Source organism: Nothoprocta perdicaria, unplaced genomic scaffold, assembly GCF_003342845.1.
Source record: "Nothoprocta perdicaria isolate Ctin4 unplaced genomic scaffold, notPer1 scaffold_154, whole genome shotgun sequence".
In the NCBI taxonomy this organism is placed as follows: Eukaryota; Metazoa; Chordata; class Aves; order Tinamiformes; family Tinamidae; genus Nothoprocta; species Nothoprocta perdicaria.
Genome location: NW_020454694.1, coordinates 501,427 through 519,539, shown reverse-complemented (window position 1 = coordinate 519,539; position 18,113 = coordinate 501,427).

Here is an 18,113-nt window from a genome sequence, read left to right as displayed (position 1 = left end):
CTGGGGAACCTTCTGTGGTTGATTGATGGCTAATCCTCCTTTGCTATCCCTTTCTTATTAGTAGGGGGCGAACATGCTCCTTCCACTCCTTTGCTCCTGCTGCTACGGCAGTATGAGAGCTTGAGGTTTCCCTATCTRGGCAGGTTTTTCATCAAAAATAGTGTTGTAGAGAAGTTTATTACTAGGGAATGACTCTGCTGCCTCCATAGGCCCAAATTTTGCCTGCACCATCTCTGTGTGCTGTCACATTGTACTGTGCTGTGTTGAGCTGCAGYCTAGAAGGGCCAGTGGTGCCCAGGAGCCCAACTTTGGTGGCTTTATTTCCCTCGAACCCTTGGTGTTGAACACCTCCGTTCTGCAAAGATGGCTGGTCTGTGGTTGGTGGGACTGCACAGGTTCACACTAGCTGGGAACCTAGCCCAGTTCCAGTTTTTTGCTCGCTTTTACTGGGTGTTTACAAGGTTGCCGATGCTAGCAATGGCAGCGCTGCGTTCCCACAGCTCACCTGCTTTTACTGATCCCAGCAAAATTGCTGAACAAGCTCCAGGGTGTATGCCAACTTGATAGGAAAAAATTACCCTGAATCTCCCCCMTTTTGTTTCCTCTCTTGCTCGACCCCCTTGCTGCAATTGTTCCGGGAATTAATTTTTTTTATCTCTACTCTCTAAAATAACAGAACACTTGTTTTTCCTAGCAGTGCTCATGCCAAATCAAAGCAGTGGCAAGGGTGGATTTAACCAAGGCAGGTGCTTCCAATCCAGTGCTCCAGTGACTGGAGTTCTGCTTTCCATGGCTTCCCTTRGAAATCWAAGGCTCAAGACATTAAACTCCCTTTGCACTTTCATGCCCAGGGAGGTCCATACAAGCTGCTGGAGGGTCTCTGGATGTGCATGGGAAGATGTTTGCATGATACTAGAGGTTTGCTGGCTAGGGGATTATGCCCAATAGCTGAGTGTACATTGGCAGCACTGATAGTGAGTGAGTGAGGTCATGTCCTCCAGCACATGTCCTCCTTCTTCCTAGTGGCTTTTCAAAGGATGTGGGCTTAACCTCTCTGGAAAAGGGTCAGGGACCATGTTGGTGAAGATGATCCTCACAGCTCTGCTGGGTTCGAGATTAATTCTGGTGTATCCTTCCTGCTCTTCTGTTGTGACTATTAAAAACACCTGTCCTCACCAGCAGGATCCACTGAGTAGCAGTGAAGAAGTGGCCCTCTGCACTGCAAAAACTAATCTGTCTCTCTAAAAGAACAAGCACTTCTGCTTTGAAAATAGGAGATCCCTGGCAAATGTTGAAAACAGAGGAATTAATAGCTTTAGGAGAAGAATCAGAAAAGACACAGCGATAGAATAAAATAGAACAAAGTTCCAGGTCTCTACTCCTCAGAGCTTGTAGATGATGGAAGATTTACTAGAAAAAGMAAGACTTTTCTTTGTTTGCCTCTTGCATGGGAACTAGTAACAATGTAGTGATGAGAACAAAAGCTGAGAACCTTCCTGCAAGTTTTTCTTGTTCATCTTTCTGATGCATCTGTTAAGCTTCCAAAACACTACTTAGGGCTTAGAAGAACAAGACGTGCTTCTGAATAGGTCAAGAATTTCTTTAAGATAGTTAAAGAATGGATTTTGGTGGGAGTTATAAAGGGGGAGAATGCTGTGTTTAAAATTATATAAATTGGCACTTGCTGGTCTTGCATTGCATGGAGTTGAGTGCTGAATTGTTAAAAAATGATTTCTTAATACATGTGGAGCACTTCCCTTTTCATGACGAAAATCAGCTAGTGCTTGAAGAAACTGAATCTGTATTTGTGGATTCTGATGACGCAAAGAAATTCCTTGAAGCAAACTTAATTTCATGTGGAAAAAGGAAGTGTTTTTAAAACCTAGTTTTAAACCTGTTTACCTCTTTCATCCTTTCTCTTGTTTCTTCTTTATCTATGAATCAATACCCAGTTTTTAATGTGACTAATGGTTTTTAAAATTTATTAGTTGTAAAATACTATGAGCTTTGAGGCATCTAATTCTGCTTGAGTTTAATAGTTCAGGATTTCTTGAGGACTTTGACTGGAAAATCCTGTGGTAAACAATGACCACTTAAGCACCTGATTAGATTGTAATGTATTAATTAACACACTTTCCACATGTATATTTATTTTTTGGCAATGTATCAAGTATTCTTCTGGTGTATTAAAGTCAGTAATATTTCCATTATTAAAAAGGACGGATCAAAATTCTTTTCCTGTTGAACGGAAACACTTGTTGGAATATGTCTTATGCTAAACTGTGTGATAAATATGTCCATTTCTTTCCCCAGAATGTTTGGAATAGTTATATAATTTGATAYATATTTTTTTCTCTGATCTTCAAAGGGATGTTGTTTGAGAGCAGAGGTCACTGGCCAAGCCACTGATGCACTATGATGCTCTTGGCTACAGAATATGAGTGAGGAAGGGGATGTAGCTAGATGGGAGAGTCTAACCCGACCTAGCAGGCCTGACCTAACAGATCTGGAGAGCAACACTGCTTTTTGTCAGCATGAAGAGTTGAGGTGCTTCTACAAGTAGAAAGCTCTTAGTTTGAAAGTACAGAGTGCTGAAAGCTGTCAGTAAGGTGGGTTCTTGCTGTGAGTCTATAAAATCTTGTGATCAACTCAAGTTGTATGTGAATACCCATTTTCTTCCCTTTTAATTAAGCAGCACTTAAGCAATGCTGGCACTTGACATTTAGGTCCCAGTTTTTTAAAAATATCTTCTGTTAGCTTTGGGAACCTCAGAAGCTTTGAGTGCCTATCTTCAAACTCATTGCGTGGTGATATTTCTGAATGAGTCACTTGGATATCTATTCTAGGATCTTGAAAAGCAGGTTTACCCARATTGTCCATCCAGAACTATTGGCCACTCGTGGAAAATGTGGAGCTGGGTTTGTGGCTGTTGTGGTGCTCCCAACTTCCCTGTAGGCAGACCTCTTGTTTGATTGCCCTGTCTCCCCTTATGCTGGGTTTGTAAGCAGGAGCCAAACCTGAGKTATGTTTAAGATCTTCTTGATTATAGTGGGACTGCTGCTGCTTATAGCTCCCCAAGTGTTTACATACCAGGGCCTATATAAAGAAACATCTCCTTTCCTTGCTGATGCCTTTGTTTTGCCTGCTGCTTTGAGAGTGTCCCTGCACCAGGGGTTTGCCCCTTGGCGATAGGAAGGCTGCCTGGGTCCTTACCAGGAGATGTCCTAGACTGTCAGATTGGAAGGCAGCAACTTGCTGGGGATTTCCAGACCTGCTAAAGCAGTATGCATCTCAAATGCAGTCACCGTCATGCTAAGGGTCATTATTACTGGAGCGGTTTTCACCAGGGTGAAGTCTCTTCTTTTTTTTTTTTTTTTTTTTTTTTTTTTTCCTTTCTAAAATTTTGTTTTCCTTTAGGCTTATTCACTGTTCACTTCCCTGTCACCTCAGAGAACAGCCTCTTTAGAGACAATAGCTATTATCCTACATACTTCTAGGGGAAGGAAAAAGGGAAGAAGTGAGCCTCATGGACATATATCACTTCACAATGAAGGCTAAATACTAGGACTCTGGTCCTAGTAAAAGCAGGTCCCCCCCCCCCCACACACACATGTGCATAGGTGTATGTAAGGAATATCATCTTTCCAAATTGGTTTTCCTCCCAGAAGTTAAAATAACAGGAAGGCTGTGGAATGGAACAGARTAACTCCCTGTTCCAGGAGATGAATACATTTGCACTGGTGAAGAACCACTGAAGAACCTTCAGTTCATCATTCCTTCACAGGCTCTGTTTGCCTGAAGATTATGTTGTTGGTCTGTGGAACTGAGGGGGAAGACCTAGCAAAAAGAGTCTTTTCCAGACTCAGAAGATTTATGCTTTGTTTTGAGGTTTTGTGCTAGCACTTATGTCAGTCTTGCTGCTAAGCTGAGTTTGGTAAATGATACTTTAAAATATATTAAAGTAAATTTTACTAGCTCAGACTTCTTTTGTAAGAAGTACACATGTACAGGTTTTTTTAAATCTTGTCATTTATTTGCTGTCTAGTAATAGAAATTAAACTTGGGCTATATATTATCAAGCACATTCTATGTTCAGTATAGCACTATGGAGCTGAGCTTAATTTTAATGATGTCTACAGTGAAGGCCTTGATTTTGCAAAATACTTAAACATGCTTATGGTCACCGAATGACTTTCTTGGGGCTTGCCAGAGTGCTGAAATGCTAATGCTTGCTGTTATTATTTTATGTTCCAGATTTTATATTTCAGAGACCCACTGCTCCTCCCCAGTGCAGTTTGCCATCCAGGTGGCAGCGATGGGAGCTCAGGGGAACCTGACCAGACCCCTTTCACCTGACCAGAGTCAACATCTCCCTTGTTGTGTTGCCTTCTGTGACAGACACATCCATGGGAATGGACCCAGGGCGTTTTGGGGTTATAGGGAGGGAAATGTGTAAAATATCTGTAGGTGCTCTGCAGTTATTAGGAGTTAGTAGTAAGAGATTACTGTAACACTAGCAAACAGGTGACAGCCAGTTCCACTGAACACTGAATAAGACCTTGGGCTGCAGGATTGAGCTGATGGAGGACTCAGTAGGCAACAACATTGCATCACTGCTTAGGTGAACCTACAGTGAAAGCTTTAATATCTCAAGTGATGACACCATTCCTAGTTACAGCAGATGCAACAGGATGCAACATCCTATATCACGGCTAGGATACCTGGAGCTCAAAAACTCCTATGTGACTTTAAGCAAGCTTCATCATTCTGTGACTCAGTTCTGTATTTGTAGAGGCAAGAAAAATAGTATCTCCTGCATCTCTTCTGTTTATACTGCAAGTTCTTCAAGATGGGAACACTCTTACTATACCACTGCACAGCACATAGTTGCTAAAGGCTCTCTAGTGTTAATATAAATAAGAGATGTTCTTCTTCTAGCTCAAGGGATAACAAAATCTTTAGAAAACTAGCTTGTTTAAATGAAGCTAAACAGATTGAATATGGTATGATAACTATTGGTGTGGCAACTATCTGTTACTGCTGCAGCTCAAGCATAATCTTTTTGTGTGTGGCTAGGAGGAGGGAGAAGAGTAAAAATAAAAGGTTACTGGGAGTGCTGCACAAAGCCTTAGAATGTTTCTCTCCTGTGTGTGCCTTTTCCTTAAAGCAGCAACTGTACCCACTGTCAGACTTGTGCTTTGTAGTTAGCCTCTTGTGTCAGCAATGGAACAAAACACATCAGAGTGTGCCCACTCGCAGTAAATCAGACATCCCAAGAATCCTTGGCACCTCCCTTGTCTTCCTGTCTTTGGCTTGTTCCCTGTTAACATTTCTTTCTATTGAGAAAAGGAACAACAATATTTTATGAACTGTTATCAGACATGCACGCTTACTTTAAAGGCATAGCTGAGCCTGTATTTATCATCCAAGAGCATTTAGTTACTTTAACAGAATACCTTTTAAGCAAAAGATGTCATCATAACAAAGCCWGGCTTAGAAATGCTGTCCACTAACAGATTATCACAAAGATAATCCTGAGAGTCATCATTTAAAGGAGTCATAAAATAATGTCTGGTACCTGGATTTAGGTTCTGATCATGGCATCATAGAATCCTTAAGGTTGGAAAGGACCTCTAGAAATCATCTGGTCCAACCCTCTGCACATGCAGGGTCACCTAGAGAACAGGGCTGCATCCAAGTTGGTTTTGAAGATCTCCAGAGAAGGAGACTCCACAACCTCTCTGGGCAGCCTGTTCTAGGGCTCTGTCACTCTCACTGTTAAGAAAATTTTCCTTAAGTTCCTATGGAACTTCTGATGCTTCAGTTTGTGGCTGCTTCCTCTAGTTCTATCAGCGGCTACCACAGAAAGGAGCCCAGCCCCGTCCTTATCACTGTCTCCCTCGAAGTATTTATGGAAGTATTTATGATCAGATTTCCACCTCCCACCCCGGCCTTCTCTTTCTCAGGCTGAACAGGCCCAGCTCTCTTGGCTTTTGCTCATAGGGCAGATGTTCCAGGCCCCCGATCATCCTCATAGCCCTGCGCTAGACTCTCTCCAGCAGCTCCACRTYCCTCTTGTACTGGGGAGCCCAGAACTGGACACAGTCTCCAGATGTGGCCTTACCAGGGCTGTGTATAGGGGGACGATCACATCCCTCGACCTGCTGGGGACGCTCTTCTTAATGCACCTCAGGATCCTGTTGGCCTTGGTCACCAGGGCAAGTTCAGCCTCATGGCCAACTTGTTGTCCATCGTGATGCCCAGGTCCCTTTCTGCAGGGCTGCCCTCTAGAAGGTCGGTCCCCAGCCTGTACATCCAAGGGGGATGTACATATATTGACTGGTAGATGCTATAGATGACAATGCTTGCACTTGTGTAGGGTATATGGTGCTCATTAGTGCTGCTTAACTTGCTAAAACACTTCTGCGGCAAAACATCCTCACTCAGCAGCTGTGATATGCCCTAAGATTATCTTTAAGAAGAGAGATTGTGACTTTTTGTTACTGGATTAAGAGGTCTGTAGGGGAGGTCTGGAACAGAAGACAGATTACCTTGGTTCAGAATCTGAACTATCTTCAGCAAGCACCTTAAAATGCATCCCAAACCTTCCCTACTCTCCCTCCACCCAAGTCTTTATCAACTTTTGTTCAAGTAGTGATAGCAACTGTGGTCTTGGAATCAGAGTTTGATTTCCCATGAAAGAAGAGCTGAAGAAAACCATGGAGTCTACAGCATCCTTTCCTTTCACAGACTAATCAAGGAAGGATGTATGTACTTGGATGCAGAAAAATTATATGAAAAAAGATCTTAATATTGATGGGCCAATTGATGGGTTTACACACATTGAGAAGGTATGAAAACAAATGCCAGTATTTCTTGCAAATGCAAATTTGCACTTCAAGTCCCAGAAGTAGCCAAGTTTTTGTTCATACCACGTCAATTTGGGGGATAAAGACACTAGAACAGGGCTTCACACTCCTTTTTTAAGCAAGATGAATGGAGAAAAAGATGTGTATAAATTTGAAATTCTTGTCTCTGTAAGTTTTAATGCTTTCAAATGATTTTGTGAAAATGGCTCTTGTTGGAATATCACATTTCCTTCAGGTGTTTTTGAAATACTCTAGAATGTTCCAACTTTTTATATAGATAACATGACAGTGTTCAAGAGAGAATATTAAACACAAACACACGCACGCACACACAAAGCTCCTGCTGGGAGACAGTGATATGAATACACTGATGTTCCCTAAATTTATCTGAAATTTTCCACCTCCCCTAGGGAAGGGGGAGGAAAGGAAAAACACAAAAACAAACAAACAAAAAAACCCCAATGCTTTCAAAGAGCTACAAGGAGCTTAAAAGAGGAAGGAGGATTTGTGAGTTTGAGCTGTGTATGCAGCCTGATTCTGGAGGAGTTCTTATAGTGAAGATGATCCGTCATTCAAAAGTAAAAATTCCATTTGCACAGAAATCTGAGTTTTGACCTTATCTTACTGCAAAATAAGAGTCAAGCCTACCACTTTTCTTGAGTTACAGACTCAATGTTCTGAGAACTCATAAGTAAATCTAATTATTACTCTGACCTGAAACGAACTAAAGTGAATATTTTTAAAGATATTCTCATGCCTCATTATGTGTTATCAATAAAAATATATTTTAAGGTTTGTTTTCACTATCTTAACATTTAAAAATCAAGTATATGAGCACTTATATATTACTCCTAAGACCATATAAGATGTGCTATATTAGGAGTATTTTAATGCTTACATTACCCTTATAACATGTGAGACTTTGAATGCCGAGAGTAGCAGCTAACTGGATGCAACAGTTTTTGTAACAGTGAGTGTTAATAACGGAGCCACGGGGTGTTGTCTTTTTATTGTTAGATTTTTGTTTTTCTGATAATTGCTCCTAGGTGCATATTAGCTGAAATTTAGCAGTTCTCTAGAAACGTAGAGCTTCTCTTAATGTAATGCTGAACTTAGCATATGCATGACTTGAGTGGATATGTGTATTGAGGGCTTCAACTTCAAAATTAAGTGTCCTGTGTATTTCTGGTGACTTGGTGATGCCACATCAATCTTTTCTGAGCTTCTTGTGTGATGTTTTTGTGTATTCTTTTTTCTTCTAAGAACAGAAGATGAGAATGAACTCCAGGTATATATAACTCAATAACACAGGGGTAAACCATTAAAGGGATTAATGGTTTGTGGTAATTATGAGGAAATTAAAAGTTTCCTTTTAAAAACAATAAATAAAGCAAAAAATCATTTTAAGAGACCTGTCTACAGTAGTGGGGATGGTGAGATGCTTGTAAAGGAAAATCAGCAGGAAGGAAAGGAAGGACTTTTAATCAGCAAGCCCAGCCTACCTCCAAGGTGTTGTCTGGCATCTCTTTTTCAGGCTAATATGAGGATTGCTTCAATTTATAGGAAGGAAAGGTGCTTCAGAAAGACTCGCTGGTATTTGTCCAGTCCTTCTGGTATCTTCTCCCGAATCTGCGCCTGATAATAAGAAAGGATGTGTCTGTGCATTTCTGTGCTAAAYCCTGAGTACCTATCTTGAAGCTTCCGTGTTGCAGAAGCTGCATATGCAAACTGCTCCTAGAATAGGTGTCTGGGCTGAAAAGGAGAAAAAATATTCATTAGAGTGACCAATACATAAGAATACTGCTAAACAGTTAATTTGCAATGGCTATCACCACTTGTTATTCTGACCCTCTGGCTACCTTTAGCTGTTTACTACTTCTATCATCAGCTGGAAAATRTCTAGGTAGCAGTTGCCCTGAGGTTACCTTGTTACCTAATGCTTGCAGTGGTGGGCTCCTTGAATAGTGCCCTGATATAGGGGAAATTACAGTAAGAAGAAACAGCTACAGAATCCTGTTAATACATTCATATTCTTAACACGTGTTCTGTAAAGGTCAATTACTGGGGACGCTTGAAGAAATATTTATTCAGGCTAGATGCTTATCAAATGCTTAAAAATTGTAGTGTGTGGGCAGCTGCACTCACTTTGGCAGGGAGAGATTGCCTGCTTAGGCACTGGCTTCAGGACAGCATTTGGAGAGGGTGAAAATAAAACTGAGAGAGTTAAGTTAAGCGGGTTTAGTTAAGCCTAAATGCTGCAGAGKCCTGAGGAGAAGCAGGGTGTGCACCCAAAGGTAGCTCTCAGGTTTGGTCCATTCCCACAGAATGGGGTGCATGTGCATGCTGCAGGCTGCTGCTGGAGCTCTGTTCCTGTTGCATAACTGTCACAGGCAGTTAGAGTGACACAAACAGCACGCTGCCTATTGCGCTGCGATTTTATTTTGACTGTTTTTTTAAATTTTTTATTTTATTTTGGCACACCACAGCTGAGAGCAGAGCAGAGAGGCTGCAGCTCAGCTGTGGTTTGAGGAAGGAGAGCATGAGTCCAAYGGCACCTCACTGCCAAAAGGCTGGTGAGCCTCCAGCACCAATGCTGCAATCCACTCAATGCGCAGGGCAGTGGGGAAGACAGTAAGCTGAACTAATTTCTGTCTAAATCTGTGGATGTGGATGAATTGGGCCTAATATCTGCAGACAACTTGGCAATTCTCTGATTCCAAACCAAAAGCAGATGCCTGGACTTGGGGCTATTTCCAGCTATGGCCAGAGGGTTGTGCAGAGGAGAAGAGACCAACCTCTGTGGAGCCTGTCACTTTCTGCCCTCTTGCTGGTCAATGTTGGCCCTAAAAATAGGACATGTTGTGCACATACACATAAGACAGAGTCTCTGGTCTGTTAGGAAATTGCAGTGCTGACAGATGCAAAGTCCTCCTTAACTTGAAGCTTAGTTTACTGTTTTATTTGCCTGTATGGGTGAATCTAGGACTAAAATGTCAACATTAACTCTATCCATCATACTGCTAGTGACATGGTGGCCATGGGACAGTACTGTAAGTGCAGAAAATGAGGATGTGCCAAGCAAAGCACTGGTACCGTGGAAATGACACTGAGAAACTTAGTTTAGGCTGTTGCACATCTGTTGGTAATGACCACATTCAAGTTGAGTTCAAGCTAGAACAGATCTAAGGAAAGTCTAGTGGGAATATTAAAAGATTGGGAAGCCTATCTTATGAGAAGGGACTGCAAGAGATTGGCTTGTTTAGTTTAGCAAAATATGGTTGAGAGAGGATTGGACAGCACTCTATAAATATGTACAGGGCCAAATGCCAGAGGGGAAAAAGCTATTTAAATCCAAGAACAATATTTTCATAAGAACAAGTGGGCATAAACTTGGCTCTGTATAGATTTAAATCGAATATCAGGAGATTTCTTCCCTTTAGCGTAGTGAGGTCCTGCAACAGTAGAAGCAACAAGGACAGAAAAGTACTTTTGGGAGACTGGGAAAGATTCTGTTGTGTGGTGCTTGTGACTGCAGGGACCTAGGCTCTGTGGACCTCCAGCTTCCTTCTGACTCAGAGGAGGGATGGAAGAAATGTCCTACCACTTCTGCCTGGAGAAGTACCTTCTGTTGAAAATGAAACTGATGGTGTTGCACTCAGTTATATTCAAAATGTACTATAATGGCTTGGGGAAGTTTCCAGTGATCCTTGCCACTGTGTGTAACTCTGCATGGACGCCAAGCTGCCTACTGACATTGCAAGGGTTTCCCTACCAGTAAGGTTTGGCCTGTAGGGAAGGTGTGCAGATTAGCCTTTTAATCATGCAACCACAGGGCACGGAAAAAATAGCTCCCCAAGTGGAAAAGGCATCAAAATTTCAAAAATGTACTGAGACGGAGGAGTTTAACTTAAAATCATTTTTTTCCTCTCGCTAAAAATTCATATCGCCTTTGTTTGATGTTCATGATTAAGTGTTTCTTTCCAAGCTGCAGTTGAATAGAGCGATGATGCACATTTGACAGGTAGAGGAACCAGAGCACAGAAAACTTGGAGGTTTGGAGGTGTTGGCGCAATGGTGGCAGGGTGCCAGTATCAGGGTTCCCAACCCAATAGCTGGGCTATTGCGGTCATCTTCATCTAGAATGGCAGCTGTGTTTCTCTTCTAACTCGCTATTTTCTCTTGCTTATATTTCTSAATTTTTGACCTTTTGAGATGAAATTTTCCAGGCTTGCTTCTTTATTTCCCAGTGATATTTTAGGAACTTTTCTCTTACTCAAAAACTAAAAGAATTAAGGCATGCAAATTGAGTTTTGGACCTCTGTCTTGCAGAAACAGCTGAGAAGGAGCTGAAGTAAGCACAGAAATAGTCCCCAGGAAAGCAGAACACTATAGCACTTTGGTAGTTTTGACATGAGTCCGTTTTAATTCCCCAAGATGAGGGAGATACAGTCCCTCAAAGAGGGTATGCCAAAAGGTACGCTCTGCACTGAGTTTTCTGTTAATCTGGTAAAATGCATAGCTAAAAAACACYTTAAAGTTTATACAGTTACTCAGTTAGAGATACGACAATTATAGTAATTTGCACCTACTTTTGTTTGATTGTGTCCTCACCTAGAACGTTCCCCTCCTCAGCCAGGGAATGGATCTTGCTGTCCTGTTATTTCTGGGCTGCTAATACTTTCTGCAGAAAAGCAACCCCATTGGTGGGCATAAGTAAGAGAAAGGTAGTGAATGTGACATTTCTGCTCATATTCTGGAATGTGTGGATCTAATACAGAATAGGAAATGTTATTGGTACTGACCATTCATGCTTTAATTAAAGAGGGAGAGACTGAAACGTTTCTTTCCTCTTCTCAGCATTTTCTATGTGAAGAGTGCTACTTGAGAAATCCAGTATAATTTCAATGCTTTTGAAAAATAGTTTTGAACACTTAAAAACAAGACTTGTTTAAAAGGAAACTTGACATACATTTTATTTTATTTTATTTTTTTAAAGGGGCAAAAAGGAATTTTCTCAGTTTGGAGAGAAGTATCCAGCTAATTTGGGAGTACATACATACATATATATATATACACACATCCATATATACACACACACACACGTTATATATACATATACCCATATATATGGGTATATCCAGATATATACATATACACTCAAATACACATATATGGGTGTGTGTATACATACATATATGTACATACATATATATACATACATATATATACATACATATATGTATATACACACACAAAGCAAAATATATATTTTACCCATTATATATATATTTTATATATTTTTAATATATATATATTGCTATAGGTAAAAAGGTCTATTTGTCCAGCATTATATCCTGGMAACTGCAGTTTCTCTTATGTAGAGGCATTCATTTTCCATCTTAAGGCATTAGATAATTTAAAAATATATCCATCCATGCATTTATATTACAGCTGTCACTGTGATAGCTTGGCAGCAGCACATTAAAATATATTTTGGTTATATTATTTGGGAGCCAGGAGTTTGTTTGTTTTTGTTATTAGTAGAGAACTATTTTAGCTTATACTTTCTTTCCAGAAAGCAAGCCATAGAATCTTTAAGTTTTTTTCTTATATTTAAAGACTCGGACAGCTATTTCTTGGGACAATAAAAATCTATCTAAAGACCCTTTTCAAAATAATATTAGATGCCTACGTCTCTTAACTTAAAGACTTAAAAATATTTGTTTCCAAGTGTTGTTTCCTATAAGAAAGACGAGAGAAAAAAAAAAAAAAGAAAAAAGAGATCTTTTGCAGATTAGCAGATGGCAAATACTTAGCAGCCTATGCAAAATTCTTTTTTTTTTGGTTTTAGTCCAGTTCCAKGCGGATGGTTGTCCTCATCCTAAAACCTGCCATAACAATTTGCTAAGAAAGCAGAGTACTGAATCATTTAACATTTACTTCTGGAAGTTGTTTTTGAAGTTGGGAGTAAGGTAGATATAGAGGGGCAGCCTGGGGATGCCCACACTTTCACTACCCCTCCTTTTTTTTTCTCCCTTCTRTAAATAAACAGAAGTCTGCAGTCTCCAAGGCTGTCAATGTAGCACCCTCACAAGCCTTGAAATTCATCTCAAATAAAAATAAAAAGCTACTACGTAGGCACAACAAAATTTACTATAAACGGGTCTTAAGTACGTAATTACATGATAGACCCAAATGGCTCCAAAAGAGTTGCTCTGGGCTATTGTGTAAGCAATACTCCTTTGAGAAATGTATAAATACATGTAATTCAGTACATAATACACATGTTAAAAAACTACCTAATTACATATTTTCCCAGGAGAATGAAAAGGCTCCAAAAGAGCTACTCCAGTCTCTCCAGTACACAATGTGTGTTTTATAACYTTTCATGAATCTCTTCCATTCTTTTTCCTTTAGCAGGGAAAAAAAACAGTAAGGAAATTAAATACAAAACACCTACTGTAYATTTAATTTAGAGGACAAAATGCAATGTTGAAATAACATTAAGGGTGTGACGCAACCCAAGGAAAGCCAGGAAATTGAGTGTAAAGGCTGTTACTCCATCCCTAGCTCGTGTCACGTGTGTAATGTTTCAGGCCACTGTTCTGTAATGGCAGATTTTAAATCTCATCAGTTAAAAACACGGTTGTGGCCTATSTACACATATGAGTACTTATGTGGCSTATACTGTTGAAATACCTGAGTACTCTCCATGTATTTATGCATGTGCTTATATATGTATATTTTAAGGTCATGTCCTCTCTTTCCTAGTATTTGAAATACTGTGGCTTTTTTTTTCTTATGGATGAGAATAAGCGTATGGATATAAAAGCGCTGAGGGAAAACGAAGCTGAAGGTGCAAGTTTTGGCATCCAGGTCTGGCAGCAGAGAGGTCTGGGGCTGCTCTTGGGCCTTTCCGGGTTATTTCTGGATCCAGCTCTGGAGAAAATCCTGCATCCCCCATTTACAAGCTCCCCTTACTGGCCCATATATTGCTATTGCAGGGGGTGGGAGGTCACGGTCCCGAAGGAAAAGATGGTTTCTCCAGTAGCTAATGGCAAGCCCTATAGTGTCATGTGAATGTCTGCTGTATGKATGCAGATGCTGAACCGCAGGCTCCTCCTGGGAAGAGGCAGCTTGGAGAACAGAGTAGCTGTCCAATGTCCATGGCAACCTGTGTAACTAAGCACACCATTATAAATAGCATTTTTCCTTTACATTTTTCATTAAGTTGAAATGTAATTTTTTTTTTTTTGGTTCAGTCCATGAAAACAAACATGGTATTATTTTTTATCATTCCATAAACATGCTATATGCAATTATCTTCCTTTGTATTATACATTAGTTTTGCAGCAGAGTCTGATAGAGGATGTTGTAAAAACCCATCTACTTTGAACATGGTGGCTTTGTGATGCTATTTGTAATGCTGTAGGATAACCATGTTTAACCCAAATGCTAGCCCATGAAGAACAGCAGGATTAGGGAAGACAAATCCCTTTTCCATTCTTCTTAAACATTCAGTAATTTTATTAAATAGATATGTCTTCCTTGGAATGATACCAAGGCCTTTCAGAACATGTATTTTTTTCACAGAAAGCAAGACAGTCTTTCTCTAGAAGTACCAAAGATTACGGTATTCGTTCACCTGGGATGTAGGAGACCCAATGAACTCTTGATTAACAAAGCAGACAGGTTCCCACAGGAGGAATTAAGGGAATCTCATTTGAGAATAACCAGGTGGTCAGAATAASTACCTGGCATATGAAAGCCTGTCATTAAGTTTGTGGTCAGAATGAGGCAAATGAGACTTAAACCTGGTCTCTAGTATCCTAACTAGGTGCTCTAGCTAAGGAGCTGTTTGGAGACTCTAATGTTGGTTTCCTCTTTTTTTTTTTCCTTTTTTTTTTTTTTTTTTAACCAGAAGTTTTTTGCTGAATCCAAAGCTGCCATGTGTCCACATGTTCCTTGGGAAGCAGGAGAGGGCCTGATTAAACAAATCAGTACTGTTTAATACAACCATTTAGTCAAATACTGTTAGCTCTACACATCCTTTACATTTTGTGCTGCTAATTATTTTACCGTGTTATTGTCATATTTAACAAAGCTACAGAAAATAATGCCCTATTCTCTTTTCTTTCTTTAGAGAAAGACTTTTAGATGGTTTCTAGGTATTTCTTTYCCTAACAGGCTTGAGACAGCATTCRTTTTCATGGCATCATGTTTTATTGGATCACAAGAGGGTGTCATCAAAATTAATAAAAAAAATTTTATTGGGGCCAATAGTTTAGATGAGTTTGTGGGGAAGAAGCTGTTGTGCTTGAGAGGCAAGGAAGAAGGTGACATGAAAGAACATTACGACAATGTGTTTTTTTAATACCTTGAGAGGCAAGGCAGAAGGTGACATGAAAGAACATTACAGCAATGTGTTTTTTTTATACCTGTGTGGCAATCTCCATTTGAAACGTAGCTGAACAATGACTTCCAGGTGAGCAGAGCTGTTGGTCACTAGCAGGTTTTGGAACTGGAGATGCCTCTCACATCTAAACACAGCCAGGGCATTAGCTAGTTTGGTCTGTGCCTAATGGCAGGACAGCTGGCTGAGAGGAAATGGCAGATAATGTCTCTCCCCCACACACTTTCACTRATGGATATCCAGGATTTTAATTTTGGGTGGTTTTGTTTAATTTGGTGCACTCCAGGCTTTCAGGTTAGAGGATTGCTGGTTTGCTGTTAGAGCTGGGAGCACTGATGTGGTACAAGGGCACCTCAAAATGTTTGCACGTAGAGTGGGAAGCCAGGGCATGGTGATGAAGTCTCCTTAACGCACTGCAGCACCTGCAAGAGCTGCATCAACAAGGATGTTTCATGCGGCAGTGGAAGAGAAAAAGCAAGAAGCCCATGTACAGCTACACTAATGTAGCGTGGACAGCAAAGAAGTTGGCACTGGGAAGCACTGTGGGGAATTACTGGGTGTTGGCTACCCTGTAGTAACTGCACATAGCTACTCTTAACCCATGATATCCTTAATCATTATAATAAGATTTAAATCTGAATCTAAGCATTAGAAAAGCTCAGGCCCAAGGTATTTGCTCTTAACATAAAGAGTAACTCTTTACTCTTTTGTCTGAACACAGTCCATTTTAAAATAAAATAAATAAATAAATAAATAAATAAATAAATAAAAGCCTGCAGCTGCCTGTACCAAACATACTAGGTGATTTTAAACTTTGGGCTTCTCCTTGCTCTAATTCTAATAATAGATATATGTGCAAGTGGAAACTAGGTATTATGTTGACAGCAGGCAATTTATAATTATAGATGGATATAGGATTTTACCTTAATTTCCATAGCAACAGCTTGAGATGCAGCAAACAATTATGGATTAGATTCTGATTTCAGTTCTGCCTATGTAGCCTCAGAATATCTCCATTTCATTGACATCGGCAAAGTTTTTCTCAGTAAAAGAAATGTTGATTGTCTTGCATTTACTGCAGGCTGCTGTAGGAAAAGTAAAATTTAACAATGGCAAGCAGGAATAAGATCTACTTTGCCTATTTCAAATTGTTCTGCCTTTCAGGGTTGAACTAAACTCTGAAGTCAGATGTCAGGGCTGTGTATTCAAACAGGAGCATGTTGGGTGAATGTCAAAGTGCCATTTTTACTGACCCTTCAGAATGAAGCCTGGCATGAACAGATCATGTTCTGCCTGTGGGGCCAGTAAGTGGACCTAGCAGCACTGCCTTCTGAAATGAGTTTCACTGAGCTCCAGAAGAGGGAGGATGGTGCAGGAACAATATCAAGAACATGCAAAAGGACAGTGTCTCCCTGTGTACTTGATAAGTCAAATAATGACAAATAYGCTTCCAGTGCATAAAAATACTGTTATTGTAAGGATGTCAATGAGATGGATTACTTTGGATATTATTATATACCATAAGACTGCAGACTCGACTGGAGGCTAGAGAATTTGATACTGAAGTTCCCACTTTTATAGGATGCTGTAGAGTAACTATAAAAGACAGAATATCTGAAACTGTCCCATCTGATAGTGGTCTGCGTAGGWTGAGTCACCTCTGAAATATTTGATGTCTTTTGTGTCACCTCTAATGTTCTCTCTTTGTTCCTCCAAATATYTTCTTTCCTGGATTATCACTACCCTTTAAATTTGGTTATGGTAACTAGGAGATAAAGGAGAGTAGGCTTTTTTTTTCCAGGCACTTTGTGTTTGCCATGAAAAACCAGCATGTCCTGTTGATACTCATGGGCCACTTGTCATAGAGGTCTCCAGGTACTCAGGAGTGACCCAGCATATGAAAAGGAAACATTTTCTGGAATAAGACTGAGTTGCCATATTCACGTCACTGTGTTGTGCAACACATCACGTAACTTCAGCTAAGAACTTTAGCATAGCAAAACTCATGTGTGTCCTTGAATTCAACTGCTTTAGTGCTGCATTTTCTTCAGTGTGACTTTTTCTTTCCTTATTTTTTTTTTCTTTGTGGAGTGAGAACAATAATCTTTGCTTTGGTAAGAGGAAGTGCAAAGCCATCTCACTCTGCGCATACTGGTTTGTGACAAATTTTTATTGTGATTTAGTTTCCCATTAGTTCTAGTCATGCAATAGCTATTTTTTGTCCATGTTGAAAACATTCTTCCTCCTGACTGCATTCCGAGGTAGGTGTGAGATAACTTGCTAAATCAACCATTTAATTTGTAATTTTGTCAGCCATTTGGTGAGTCACAACTTTATTACTGCAGGAATGCAACCCACAAACAGAATTTTTTCCTTAACGCTTCCGTGTGATCCCAAGTTGCCCAACAGTCTCTTATGGACAGTGATTCCACCCAGGGCTTCAGCTTGTAAAGCAAGAGGGGAAAAAATSCAGCATAGTTCCTCTTTGGTGTAGAAGTAACTTCCCAGAGTGCTTTTGCAGGGGCTGGTTCTTGTGGTCCAACCTTGCAGGGGGACCTGGGAGTTGAAGTGTCTCAACCCTACCCTGGAGCTGTGCTTTTGCTTTCAATCTTTGTTTATGCAGTAGCTAACAGAGACAAATGGCATGAAGTACCATCAGTGAGAGCACATTAGAAATTGCTACCTCCTCCTCTCTTTCTTCAGGCAAAAGCAACAGTATTTGTAACCAGAGACAGTCTTATGCAACGCAAGCATCTCAAGTATGGTAAATGATTTCCAGTTGCTCCATGTGTCTAAGTAATTCCTGGTCCCCCATTTCTGATATCTTTTGC